Source organism: Ailuropoda melanoleuca, chromosome 11 (genome assembly GCF_002007445.2).
Source record: "Ailuropoda melanoleuca isolate Jingjing chromosome 11, ASM200744v2, whole genome shotgun sequence".
In the NCBI taxonomy this organism is placed as follows: domain Eukaryota; kingdom Metazoa; phylum Chordata; class Mammalia; order Carnivora; family Ursidae; genus Ailuropoda; species Ailuropoda melanoleuca.
In genome coordinates this window covers 6,535,584-6,547,643 of record NC_048228.1, presented here as the reverse complement: position 1 = coordinate 6,547,643, position 12,060 = coordinate 6,535,584, and positions in this window count along the sequence as shown.

Genomic DNA, 12,060 nt, shown 5'->3' with positions numbered 1-12,060 from the left:
CTCCGTGTTTGCACCGGGTGGGGAGGGGGAGAACAGGTGTTGTGGATTTTAAGCCACGAGTAGATCTTTTCATCCCCAGACGTGAGAAAGCTCAGCGCTTTTTTCCCCTAAAGATTGGCTTCATAAAGTCTACATGAAGTGTTGTTTTCCTATTGCTGCCATGACAATTTACCACATGTAGTGACTTAAACAATGCAAACGTGTTATCTCACAGCCCTACAGATCAGAAGTCCAGCAGGGGTCTCAGTGGGCTAACACCCCAGGGGCTGCAGGGCTGTGTTCCTTTCTAGGACAGCCCTTTTCTTGCTCATGTGGATGCTGCCAGAAGTCAGTTCCTTGTGTCTTAGGACTGAGATCCCTGTTCCCTTGCTGGCTGTCAGCTGAGGGCCACTCCCAGCTTCTAGAAGCTACCACATTCCCTGGCTTATGGTCCCCTTCCTCAGTCTTCAAAGCCAGCCACAGAAGGTTGAGTGTTTTGATCTCTTCTCCTTTTTTGGGTAACTCTCTCTGACCCTTCTGAGAAAGGGTCTCTGCTTTTTTTTTTTTTTTAGATCCATATTTATTTTGCAGAGAGAGAGAGAGAAGCAGACTCCCTGCTGAGCATGAAGCCCGATGTGGGGCTTGAACCCATGACTCTGATATCATGACCTGAGCTGAAATCATGAGTCAGATGCTGAACCAACGGAACCATCCAGGTGCCTCATTTGTTCAAGGCCTGTGCTTTCAAGAACTCACATGATTAGACCGGGCACACTCGAATAATCCAGGATAATCTCTCATTTTTAGAGTCCCTATCCTTAGTCACATCTGCAAAATCTCTTTTGTCACGTAGGGTGACATTCTCACAGGGTCCAGACGTTAGGGCCTGGACGTCTTCCGGGAGTCCTTATTCTGCAAACCACAAACGATCACTTTCCAAACTCTCAAACCCTCCTGATTGTCCAGGATCTTGAGGACTTTTTACTAATAGTTTCACTAAAATATAATTCACATACTATCTAATTCACCCATTTAAAGTGCAAAATTCATTGGATTTTAGTGTGTTCACCAAGTGGTACAACCATCACCAGTATCAGTTTAGAACATTTTTATCACCCCAACAAGAAACCATGTACCTGGGGCGCCTGGGTGGCGCAGTCGTTAAGCATCTGCCTTCGGCTCAGGGCATGATCCCAGCGTTCTGGGATCGAGCCCCACATCAGGCTCCTCCGCTGGGAGCCCTTCTTCCTCTCCCACTCCCCCTGCTTGTGTTCTCTCTCTCGCTGGCTGTCTCTGTCTCTGTCGAATAAATAAATAAAATATTAAAAAAAAAAAAACCAAACCATGTACCTATTAGCACTCACTCCCCATTTCTCCCCAACCATCTCAGCGCTAGGCAGCCTCTAATCTACTTCCTATCTCTGTGATTTGCCAATTCCGGACATTTCAAATACATGGAATCATGGAACATGTGACCTTTTGTGTATACATATGTCAGATACACACACACATATAGTGTGTGCCTACGTAATGTTTTCTAGGTTCTTCCGTGTTGTAGTGTGTATCAGTGCTTCATTCCTTTTATTGTTAAATAATATTTGATTGGATGGAGAGGCAATGTTTTGTTTCTCCATTCATTAATTCATGGACATGTGTTATGGGGTATTTCCACTTCGAGGTATTGTGAATAACACTGCTATAAACACATGCATACATGTTTTTCTGTGGACTTGTTCTTATTTCTCTTGGACATGTACCCAGCAGTGGAACTGGCCAGTCTTATGGTAACTCTACAGTTGACTTTTTTTTTTTTGAGGAACGGCCAGACTATTTGGCTCAGTGGCTACACTAATCTGTGTTCCCACCAACAATGTCTGAGCTTTCCTATTTCTCCACCTTCTTGCCAACACTTGTTATTAACTGACTTCTTGCTTCTGGCCATCCTCATGGGTGTGAATCGGGATCTAATTGTGGTTTTGATTTATGTTTTCTTGGCGGCTTTTAACATCGAGCATCTTTTCATGGGCTTGTTGGCCGCTTGTTTATCTTCTTTGGAAAAATGTCGAGTCAGATTCTTTGCCCATTTTTCAATTGGGTTGTCTTTTTATTATTGAGTTGTTACAGTTCTTTATCTATTCTAGGTATAAGTTCCTTCCCAGGTGGATGGTTTGCAAAACTGTTCTCCCATCCTGTGGGTTGTCTTTTCACTTGCTTGATGATGTCCTTTGAAGCATAAGGAGTAATTCTGTAATGATGTCCAGCTGATCTATTTTTGTTGTTGTCGCTTGTTCTTTTAGTGTCATTCTTCTATGAGTTCAACAGTTTTAACTCTTACATTTAGACTTTTGGCCCATTTTGCGTTGATTTTTGTACATGATGTGAGAGGCTGCAGGTCTAACTTCACTCTTTTGCACGCGGCTGTCTGGTTGTCCCAGGACGCTTCGTTGGACTGTCTACAGAACACGCTCTGAAAACATCTGTTTGGATAGCTTATGCAACACTGACGTGATCAAAATCCCTGCCCAGTCCCGTGAGACAGACCCTAGCAGAACAATGCCCGGCAAATAATGGACCCTGAAGAAATGCTGACAAATGGATGGCGTAGAAGGTGGGGAGCCAGAGTTACTGGGTTCAGGTGTTGGAGTCCCCTTCGCGTTGCCCAAGGCCGTGAGTCACTCAGAGAGTGTTTTCTCCAAGCAGCCACTTGGCAGCAGTCTGAGGCGGTGCCCTGGTGCCCTTGGGTAGGAGAAATAAACCAGCAATGCCACTACTGTCCGAGCCAGATATCAGGGGGGGAAACATCCCAAATTTTGTTCTGAGGCTGCCCTGGGGGTCAGGAGTCATGGGAAAGGAAGAGAGGATTGGGGAGCAGCCGGCCTGGAATGTGAACCCAGACAGGGGACCTCGAGTAACGAAGCAAGAGGTTCCCGTAGTCAAGGTCAGTGTTTCTTGCCTTAAGCCTCAAGAGTCAAAAGCAGGGAAAAGCACTCGGCTGGCAGATGAAATGAAAAGATGAAAGTCCTGGCAGCCACCCCAGCATCTCTGCACCAGCCAATCTGCATCGCATCCTTCGCGCCAAGGGGAGATGCAGCCTGGGGACAGCCAAGCTTCTGGGGCAGTCGACGGATGAGCCTGGGGTCTGGGGAAGGACAGGGCACCCTTGCAGGGGAAATGTGATGGTCAGCAGGCCCTCACGAGACAGAGGCTGGCTTCCCATTGGCTTCTCCAGGAAGCAGTCACCGTCTGCCTCTCCCAGCCCTGACACTGCAGTAGTCTTGTCTGGGGCCGGGAGCTGGGGAGCCTCTGGTGAGCCAGCAGCTCCCGGGTGGCTGCGGGGTCACAGCAGGGGATACCTCCACAGTCGTCAGCCCCCTCCACTCCTCCCCTCCTCAGTCATGGAAATACAGGTAAGGTGCCCTCATTCACGACTCCAGTGCTCCACGCCAGGCCGCGTCAGCTCGGGAGACACAACCGTGGGCAAGGCCCCTGTTCGCAAGGAGTTTCCATTCAACTCCAAGTGGAGGGGTGCGGTGGGGAGGTGTGAAAGAATGAGGACAGAGTGCAAGTGCAATGACCACAGCCAAACAGAATGGGGGGGGTGGAATGTGCCCGAGGCAGGAAAGCATGTGGCATCTCTGAGGGACTGAGAGGAGGCCCGAAGTGGCCCGAGACGGCTTGTAGGCACCCGTGAGGAGTGGGGCTTTCATTCTAAGGTACAGTGGAAGGCTCTGGGGGATTATAAGTAAGAGAGCAATGCAGTCAGTTTTCATTTTGGGAAAGTCCTGGGGGCTCCTGGAGAAGTACATTGAGAGAGTCAGGGTGGGGCAACTATCAAAGGGTCCAGACAGGCAGAAGTACAACTCCAGGGTGTTCTAGAATGTGTTACTATTATTCAGGCATGGCAAGGCCAACAGATGAGGAGACACTGTCATTGGAAAGGTAGTTTGTGACCTTTGCCAGGAAGGAGGACATGCCACGCCACCCACACAGGGTCACGTGGGGAAGCCCCAGGGTCAGCCAGAAGGTAGAAGGAGCCAGGGAAAATGTGCACAAGGGCCTTTATTGTGGTTTCCATGGGAAAGCATGGGCACGGCATGGTAAGAAGGCTTAGGATTAGCTAGTTTGGAGAGTTTCGGGGGGCTCTGGGGCGTGGGAGCTGCCCCCTAGTTGTCTGGCCCTGGTTCTGGGTGATTCAGGCAGGTGGCTCTGAGTGGGACAGCCTCATAGAAGAGGTTGGGAGTGTGGACTCTTGAATGGTTGGTTTGTGTATGAAATGTACACTCCAGGGTGAATCATTTATGGTCCCTAGAAACTGGAGGGCAGTCCCTCCAGAGCCAGCCAGGCCACAGACCGCAGAGCATCAGGGAGCTCCTGCATGTCATGCAGAGAAGGTTGGGCGAAGACACTGGCAGGACTGGTTGGTGGGTTAGACATAGGGACGAGGGAGGAGGAACACCAAGGATGCCGGCTGGGTTTTGATTTAAGCAGTTGGGTCCCTCACTCTCAAAGCAAGTCTTCGGGGACCAGGAGACATAGCTCCCCCCACACAGAGTTTCAACTCTTGTAGGGGAAACGAGCTTCAAGTAGGGAAGGTTGGCAAGTCAAGTCAGTGGCATTAGGCTCCCTAAAATATGAGTGGACCTTGCCTGAAATCACAGAAGTATTGCTAAAATGTATTGCATAATACAAACATTCATAGTAACCATTTAGAAGTCCTGCTTCTCCGTGGACTTACATTCATTTCAGAAACCATGACTTCCGTGATGAGGGGCTCTGCTGCCATGGTCCAGGAATGCAATGCTTCCCCTAAACCCACCTTATCTGTCTTCAAAAATCTCTTCATAGGAATTTAAGATGAAGCCTTTCAAAAATACACTCTTTCAGGGGCAGCTGGGCCGCTCAGTCGTTTAAGCGTCTGCCTTAGACTCAGGTCATGATCCCGGGACATGGGATCGAGCCCCTCATCCGGCTCACTGCTCAGCGGGGAGTCTGCTTCTCCCTCTGCCCCTCAACCCACTGTGCCCTCTCTCTCTCCCTCTCAAATAAAGAAATCTTTTTAAAAAATAAAAATAATAAAAATAAAAAATATATACACATTTTGTATAGATCGTATTTCATTAAATCCAATTATGTATAACAGTAAATAACTTCTATTATTGCTGTGAATAAAGATTTCAGTGGGGCGCCTGGGTGGTGCAGTCGTTAAGCATCTGCCTTCGGCTCAGGGTGTGATCCCAGCGTTCTGGGATCGAGCCCCACGTCAGGCTCTTCCGCTGGAAGCCTGCTTCTTCCTCTCCCACTCCCCCTGCTTGTGTTCCCTCTCTGGCTGGCTGTCTCTCTCTGTTAAATAAATAAAATCTTTAAAAAAAAATCTTTAAATAAAATCTTTAAAAAAAAAAAGACTTCAAATCTTTAAAAAAAAAAAGACTTCAGCAACAGCACCCATGACATACACCAATTTCTGTGTGGTCCAATTTGATGGTATGGGCTTCACAAGAGGTGGGACTGCTGATAGATTTATATCTGTCGCAGAGCTATGAAGAAGTCTCTCCCTGGAATATAACCTTGACCTGGTAAGGGACCAGAGGGGCAGGGGCTGTTATCACATCTAAGTTAACACTGTCGAGTGCTTGCTGATTTAGATGTCACACGGCATCTACTGTGAGGGTGGGGATATTGATTGCTGGTGAGAAATTTGATTGTGTGGTTTGGGGCAGGTGACGAAGGGCTTGAGAGCTTTCCCTGACCAGCCCCCCCTGACGCTGGAACACTCCCATCACATCAACTGGGAGTCACACATTTGAAATGATCATACAGCACCTGCAAATATCTATGGTTCTTGTTTTTTGGCCTCTGTTTTATGGGAACTGTCTTGTCAACCACACTACAAGCGCTTTGAAAGTGAACTGTCTGGTGACAGCTCTATCTTACGGACACAAATCTCTCTGCAACACCCAGCGCCAAACTCTCCTTAGCACATACTTGGGTTTTTTTTAGATTTTATTTATTTGAGAGAGAAAGAGCATGAGTAGGGCAAGAGAGGCAGAGCAAGAGGGAGAAGCAGGCTCCCCGCTGAGCAGGGACCCCCCCCCAACTCGGCTTGATCCCAGGACCCTGCGATCACTACCTGAGCCAAAGGCAGACACTTCACCAACTGAGCCACCCAGGTGCCCCTCTTTAGTGCCTACTTGGGTTAAATACTCTCTATGATACATGCATAAATGGGTGAATTAATTAATATAACATAGCTGTCCTCTGGCAGACCTTTGTCAGATCAACTTTTCTTTTTAACATACGCCAAAAGTCAATTTGGTTGTGTATCAAAGGACACTACCAAGAGAGTGAAAAGACAACCTGCAGAATGGGACAAGACTCTGCAAATCATATGTCTGATATGGGATCAATATTCAGAGGAAAGAAAGAACTCTTACAATCAACAAAAAACCCAAATAACCCAATTCAATCATGAGCAAAGGACGAGGAATGGACATTTCTCCAAAGAAGACAGGGATGAGGTATCCCATGGCCCACAAACACATGAAAAAATGCTCAACACCATGAGTCTTTAGGGAAATGCAAACCAAAGCCACAGTGAGAGCCCACTCACACCCACTAGAAAGGCTATCATCAAACAAACCAACCAAGAAAAGGGAAAACAAGTGTTGGTAAGGATGTAGAGAAAGCGGAACTCAGATGCCCATGCCTACGGGTATGGAACAGCTGCTGCAGAGAACAGTCTAGAGGCTCCTCAAAAAGTTCAACATAGAATTCCCAAATGAGGGGGCGCCTGGGTGGCTCAGGGTTAAGCGTCTGCCTTTGGCTCGGGTCATGACCCCATGATCCCCTGGGGTCAACTCCCGCTTCTCCCTTTCCCTCTGCTGCTCCCCGTGCTTGAGCTCGCTCTCTCTCTGACAAATAAATAAACAAAATCTTAAAAAAAAAAAAAAAAGAATTAGCATATGATCCAGCAATTCCATTTCTAGGTATATACCCAAAAGAATTGGAAGCATGGACTCACACACGTGTACACCAACGTCCGTGGCCGTGTTAGTCACAACACTCGAAAGGTAGAAACAACCCAAGTGTCAGTCAACAGATGAACAGATAAATGAAATGTGGTCCATCCACACAATGAAACAGTATCAGACACAAGAAGGAGGAACATTCTGACACCTGCTGCAACACGGATGAATGCCGAAGACGTTTATGTTTAGTGAAAGAAGCCAGACACAAAAGGACAAGTATTGTATGATTCCACTTACGTGTGACACCTAGAACAGGCACATTTAAGGGGACACAAAGCAGAATGATGGTTGCCAGGACCCGGGGAAGGGGAGATGCGGAGATAGTGTTTAATCGGGACAGGGTTTCTGTAAGGGAACATGAAAAAAAGTTTTGGAGATGGATGGTGGTAATGGTTCCTCAACATCGTGCATGTTTGATTCCACTGAATTGTACGCTCAACATGATTAAAATGGTAAATGTTATGTATACTTTGTCACAATTTTAAAAATCACCAAAAGGGAACGTTAAGTCACACCAGGACAGCATCTTGTGGCCAAGTTGCTGAGAGGCTCTTGGCTCGGGTAGCATCATTTAACCAGGTGGCCACGTATCTCTGCTGCACCCCAGGATTCAGACAAGCCAGTCATCCTTTAACCTTTGTCTGGGAGGGTGGGACACATGGAGATTTATCCCGGAGGCTGACATCTGCCAGGGCTGGGACAGCAGCCAATGTTCATGTGGCAGAAACAGGAACTTCTTCAAGGGACCAGACCCCTGTCCCCACTGCTCCCCGTCCCTCTCAATGCCCCAACAATGCCTGTCTGGCTGCGATTTTATTGTAAAAGGTAATTAAGTATTAGCTTTGTCAGACACTTTGCCTTGACGACCAGTCCAGTATGGGACAGTGTTGAGGACATGTAAGCCCCTGTCAGTAAATAAAAAGGCATGGACTTCAAACACACGCCAGGGGCTCTGAAACACAATGTTCCCAGAACCCATGCAGTCGGGTAAGTCGACAAGGATGCTCTCCTTATTCTCCTAGAATTAAACACCACGTGGGTGAGGCCCCCAAATGAGCTTATCTGTGTTAAGTTCCAGGACAATGGGTAATGTGAGAGCGAGGCTCTCAGGTACTTGAAGAAATCCAAATTGCAACTAGAACCCTACTGAGTGGGGTGCCACGTAGACAGGTCTTTAGAGGTGAGTCGGGACGTGTAAATGGAGCCCTACTTAATGCACGTGCTAATTGTGTTTCCCTGCAATTGGGACATCAACCCTGACACGTCTCAAAGCTTTTGTGTGTAGCTGGTGAACAGTGGGACTTACCGGGTGCAGAAGAAAACAACTTCCTGTTCCCAACCTGTGGGGATGCTCTAACTGCCCTGGGGACGGAATCCAAGGATGAAATCTGACTTTCCTGGCCTCTCTCTCCAGCCAGGATTTTAAATGTCCAGTCCCATATACTGGTCAAACGCCCAAAGTTACAGCTTCTCCCCATCCCCCAGCTCCTGGGGGTGGGGGGAAGGGCTGGTGCCTGCCTGCACCTGCTAGCTGTAGTCCCTCTCTCCTCCAGAATCACAGTCCGGGCAGGAAGACGACAGAAGGGGACAGGCGAGGTTTACCTGGACTGGGAGGTCATGGGTCGGCATGACTGCTCTCGGGGTTCAGCTGGCATCTCCTCTCCCCGCCCCGAGATGCGAACTCATCCTCTGGCTCCCCCTCCAGGCCTTCCCATCTCATCTGGCTGGGGAGATCGAAGGACGCTCCCAGATCCACAGAGCCACGGCTGGTCTGCAGAAGCTCCCTCCTCAGACCCGCTGTCAGGGAAAGAATGTCACCACCAGGGGCTGCTTTAGCCAGGCGCCCCCTCCCCACCTTTGGATTTCTCGGGTGAGGGCTGCCTCCCTGGTCGTGGGGGATCTGTGCCTGCCTTCCAGAAAAATCCTTCCAGTCAGCCGCAGGGAAGGGAAAACAAGCCCCCGCTCCTCCACGTGGGGGCGATACTCACAAGGCGCCGACCGCTGAAAACGTTCATCCCCCGACCTGAGGTGCTGCCTGCTTTTCCTCCTCAAATCAGGGGACGCAAAGTGGTCCAGCTGTCCACGCCTCACTCTGGAACGGGGAATCGTGGCCTCTAGAGGCTGAGGGGAGCCCGGGTCCCGTTTACCATCCCTCTACACTCGCTTTTCATGACCAAAGATGGAAGGCAAAGCAAGGATTTCTTCCTCTCATCTCCTAAGAGTTTTGCTTCATACTGAATCTAAAAGGTGGAAAATTCTCAGCAGAACCTCAGAGACCCATGCAAACCACTGAGTGACTTCGGGGGTCCCAGAAAATTGCTCCAAAACACCAGTCACGGGTAAGAGCTCTCGCAGCTTGTGAAGGGTCTTCACGGCCCACACGGAGCACCGGCAAACTGGAATTCTCCGATGGATGGGTTTTGTCAGGAATATGAGTAATTCCACCAGCGCCTCCTTCCCAGGTACTGACACACACATGCAGCCTAATTAGAAGGCGACCCAGGCACCCCGACGGTGGGCCCCTCCCCCATCATTCTAACCCCCCCCCCATCCTAACATCCAGCCTAGCACATGGTAGGATCTAGACACCACCCCAGTGGGATTACAGTCTAAGGATGGGAAGTGGGGAGATCCAGAGACCAGGTATTTATTCTTCAAGAAGTTTACTCTTTTCCTTAAAAACATTCTTTTTAAATTAGATTTAAGATATAAAAAAGTCAATCTGATGCTTTATATTATCACTCTTCTGATATATTAAAGTGTGCCCTTGGTGGCTTAGAACTGTAACCAGAAAAGTCTATCAAACAAAACAGTAGGCATGTTACAAGTGCCCATATTTTTAAAAAGTGAGCCCTTCACGTCCTCCTTCAGTGAAGGCCAGGTGCCCTAATAAACGAGGAAAGAGGACACAGTGTTCTACTGAGCCTACTTGCCTACCCAGTATCGATTCGCCCGTCCTTTTAGTAACAGACACTTGATTTTATTCATTGTGACAACGTACACAGTTGTTATACTGCATTTCAAGCGTGCAGCTAAATATGGCCCCATGACTAAGTTCTAGCCTATGAGATGTAAGCAGAAGTTGTCAGAACTGATGAAAAGAGGGACAGACCGCTGACATGTGCTTTTTTCATATTCTTCCACCAGCTCCTTGCTTCTTGCCTGGAATGCTGATGTGAAAAGCGGGTCTTCAGCAACTCTTTTGGCTCATGAGGCAACTGTGAGACTGGAAGGCTAAGAGTGGAAGAAGAGAAAGATAGGAGGAGCTCGGATCCCTGGTCACCCAGTGGAGCCACCAAAATATCCCACAACCTTTGACCTCTAGATTTTTTTTATGTGAAAAAGAAATTTCCATTTTATTTGTCTCTTTATTTACAGCTTCTGTCATTCACACAGTTCTTTTCTGTCACATCTGTCCTAAAGGATCACTTAAGCATCAGTCTTTTTATTTTTACCCATTTTGGAAAAAAATCTTTCCAGAATGCATCGCACGCTCTCTTGCCTTTTTAAACCAAGCGGGTAGTGAACATAGAGGGTTGCTAGACAAAATACAGGACACCCAGGAAATTTGAATTTCAGATAAGCAACAGATAATTTTTTGGTATAAGCATGTCCCAAATATCACATAGGACCCAACTCATACTAAAAAAATAATTCGTTGTTTATCTGAAATTCAAATTTAACTGGGAGTCCTGCATTTTTATTTGCTAACCCTGCCAGTGCTAACGGAGCAGCCTTTTTTCCTGCTGTTACTCATGATGATGTGTCTGGTGATGCTTTGGGGGCCTACTGAGGCGTGGAGGGCCATTAGCCCTTCTGTGAAATGGACCCAGATGGCGTGCTTTTCATTCTTATTCCAGTCTTCATAACGTTTCCTTACCTACTTTGGTTGTCAGTCTGTCAGTAGCTTTGTTTGTTGCTCTGAGCAGGCCTGCCTGTCCTACCCCTCCCGCCTTGATGACCTGCCCCAGTAACCTGTGGACAAGCAGCTTTCAGAGCTGCTGGAGCTGGAAGTCTGGGTTCTCCCCCAGGTCCCCCCACTTTCAGCCCTTTGACCTTGGGTAACTCATCAGACCTGTGTGAGCTTGGATGCCTGCCCACAGAACAGGGGCTTGTTAGAGCTGCCTCCTGGGCTGTGTGAGGCTTCAATGTGGGCCTTAGCACGCCCTGAGCAAATGCAGTCATTGCTGTGCGGTGGGCTGAGCATTGGGATTATCAGACTGGAGAAGCAAAGATCTAAGGAGAAAGCTTCTATGAGTAAACTATGAGCAACGAGGATGCGGAGGAGGGCAGCCGGGTCTGCGGGCTGAGGTCACAGGAGAGCATGAGGACGCACACCCGGCCAGGGCGGGTGGTGGCAGTGGCGAGCGTGGGTGTTGTTATGTGACCTCCAGCACCTCAGCATGTGACTATATTTGGGTTGGGGGTTTTCAAGGGGTGATTAAGTTACAAGGAGGTCATTAGGGTGGACCCTGATCCGATCTGACTGGTGACCTTAGAAGACGAGAGGTCAGGACACAGACTCGCAAGAGGGGCAACCACGCGAGGACCCGGAGAGAGGACAGCCATCTGCACACCAAGGAGAAAGGCCTCTGGAGAGACCAACCCTGCCAATGCCTTGATCTCAGACTTCCAGCGTCCGGAACTGAGAAGATAAATTTCTGTGTTTGAGCGGTGCCGTCCGCAGTGCCCTGTTACAGCAGCCCCTGCAAACTAGCAGCGGTGTCAGAGCAGAAGGCTGTGGAAAGACAGCCGCAGGCCGAGTGCCTGGACGCAGTGGTGGGTCCCTTTCTGCGATAGATATTATTATGGTTACTGTTGTCCTTCCTGATGTCGGGGAGCTCAGCACTGACCACCGTCCTCCCCGTGAGGGGGACAGAAGCCTAAGTGAAGGACAGACCAGAGTGGCAAGTGCCAGGCTGGGGAGTGTCCGGGAGGGGGTGAGGGGCAGGGACACAGGTGCTGGTTTGGGGAACCAGTCGGAAGAGGCTCCGAGGGTGGGGGGCACGTGAGAAGGTGCCAGCTGGGGAAAGTTCCAGGTGAGGAAACTGCAAGG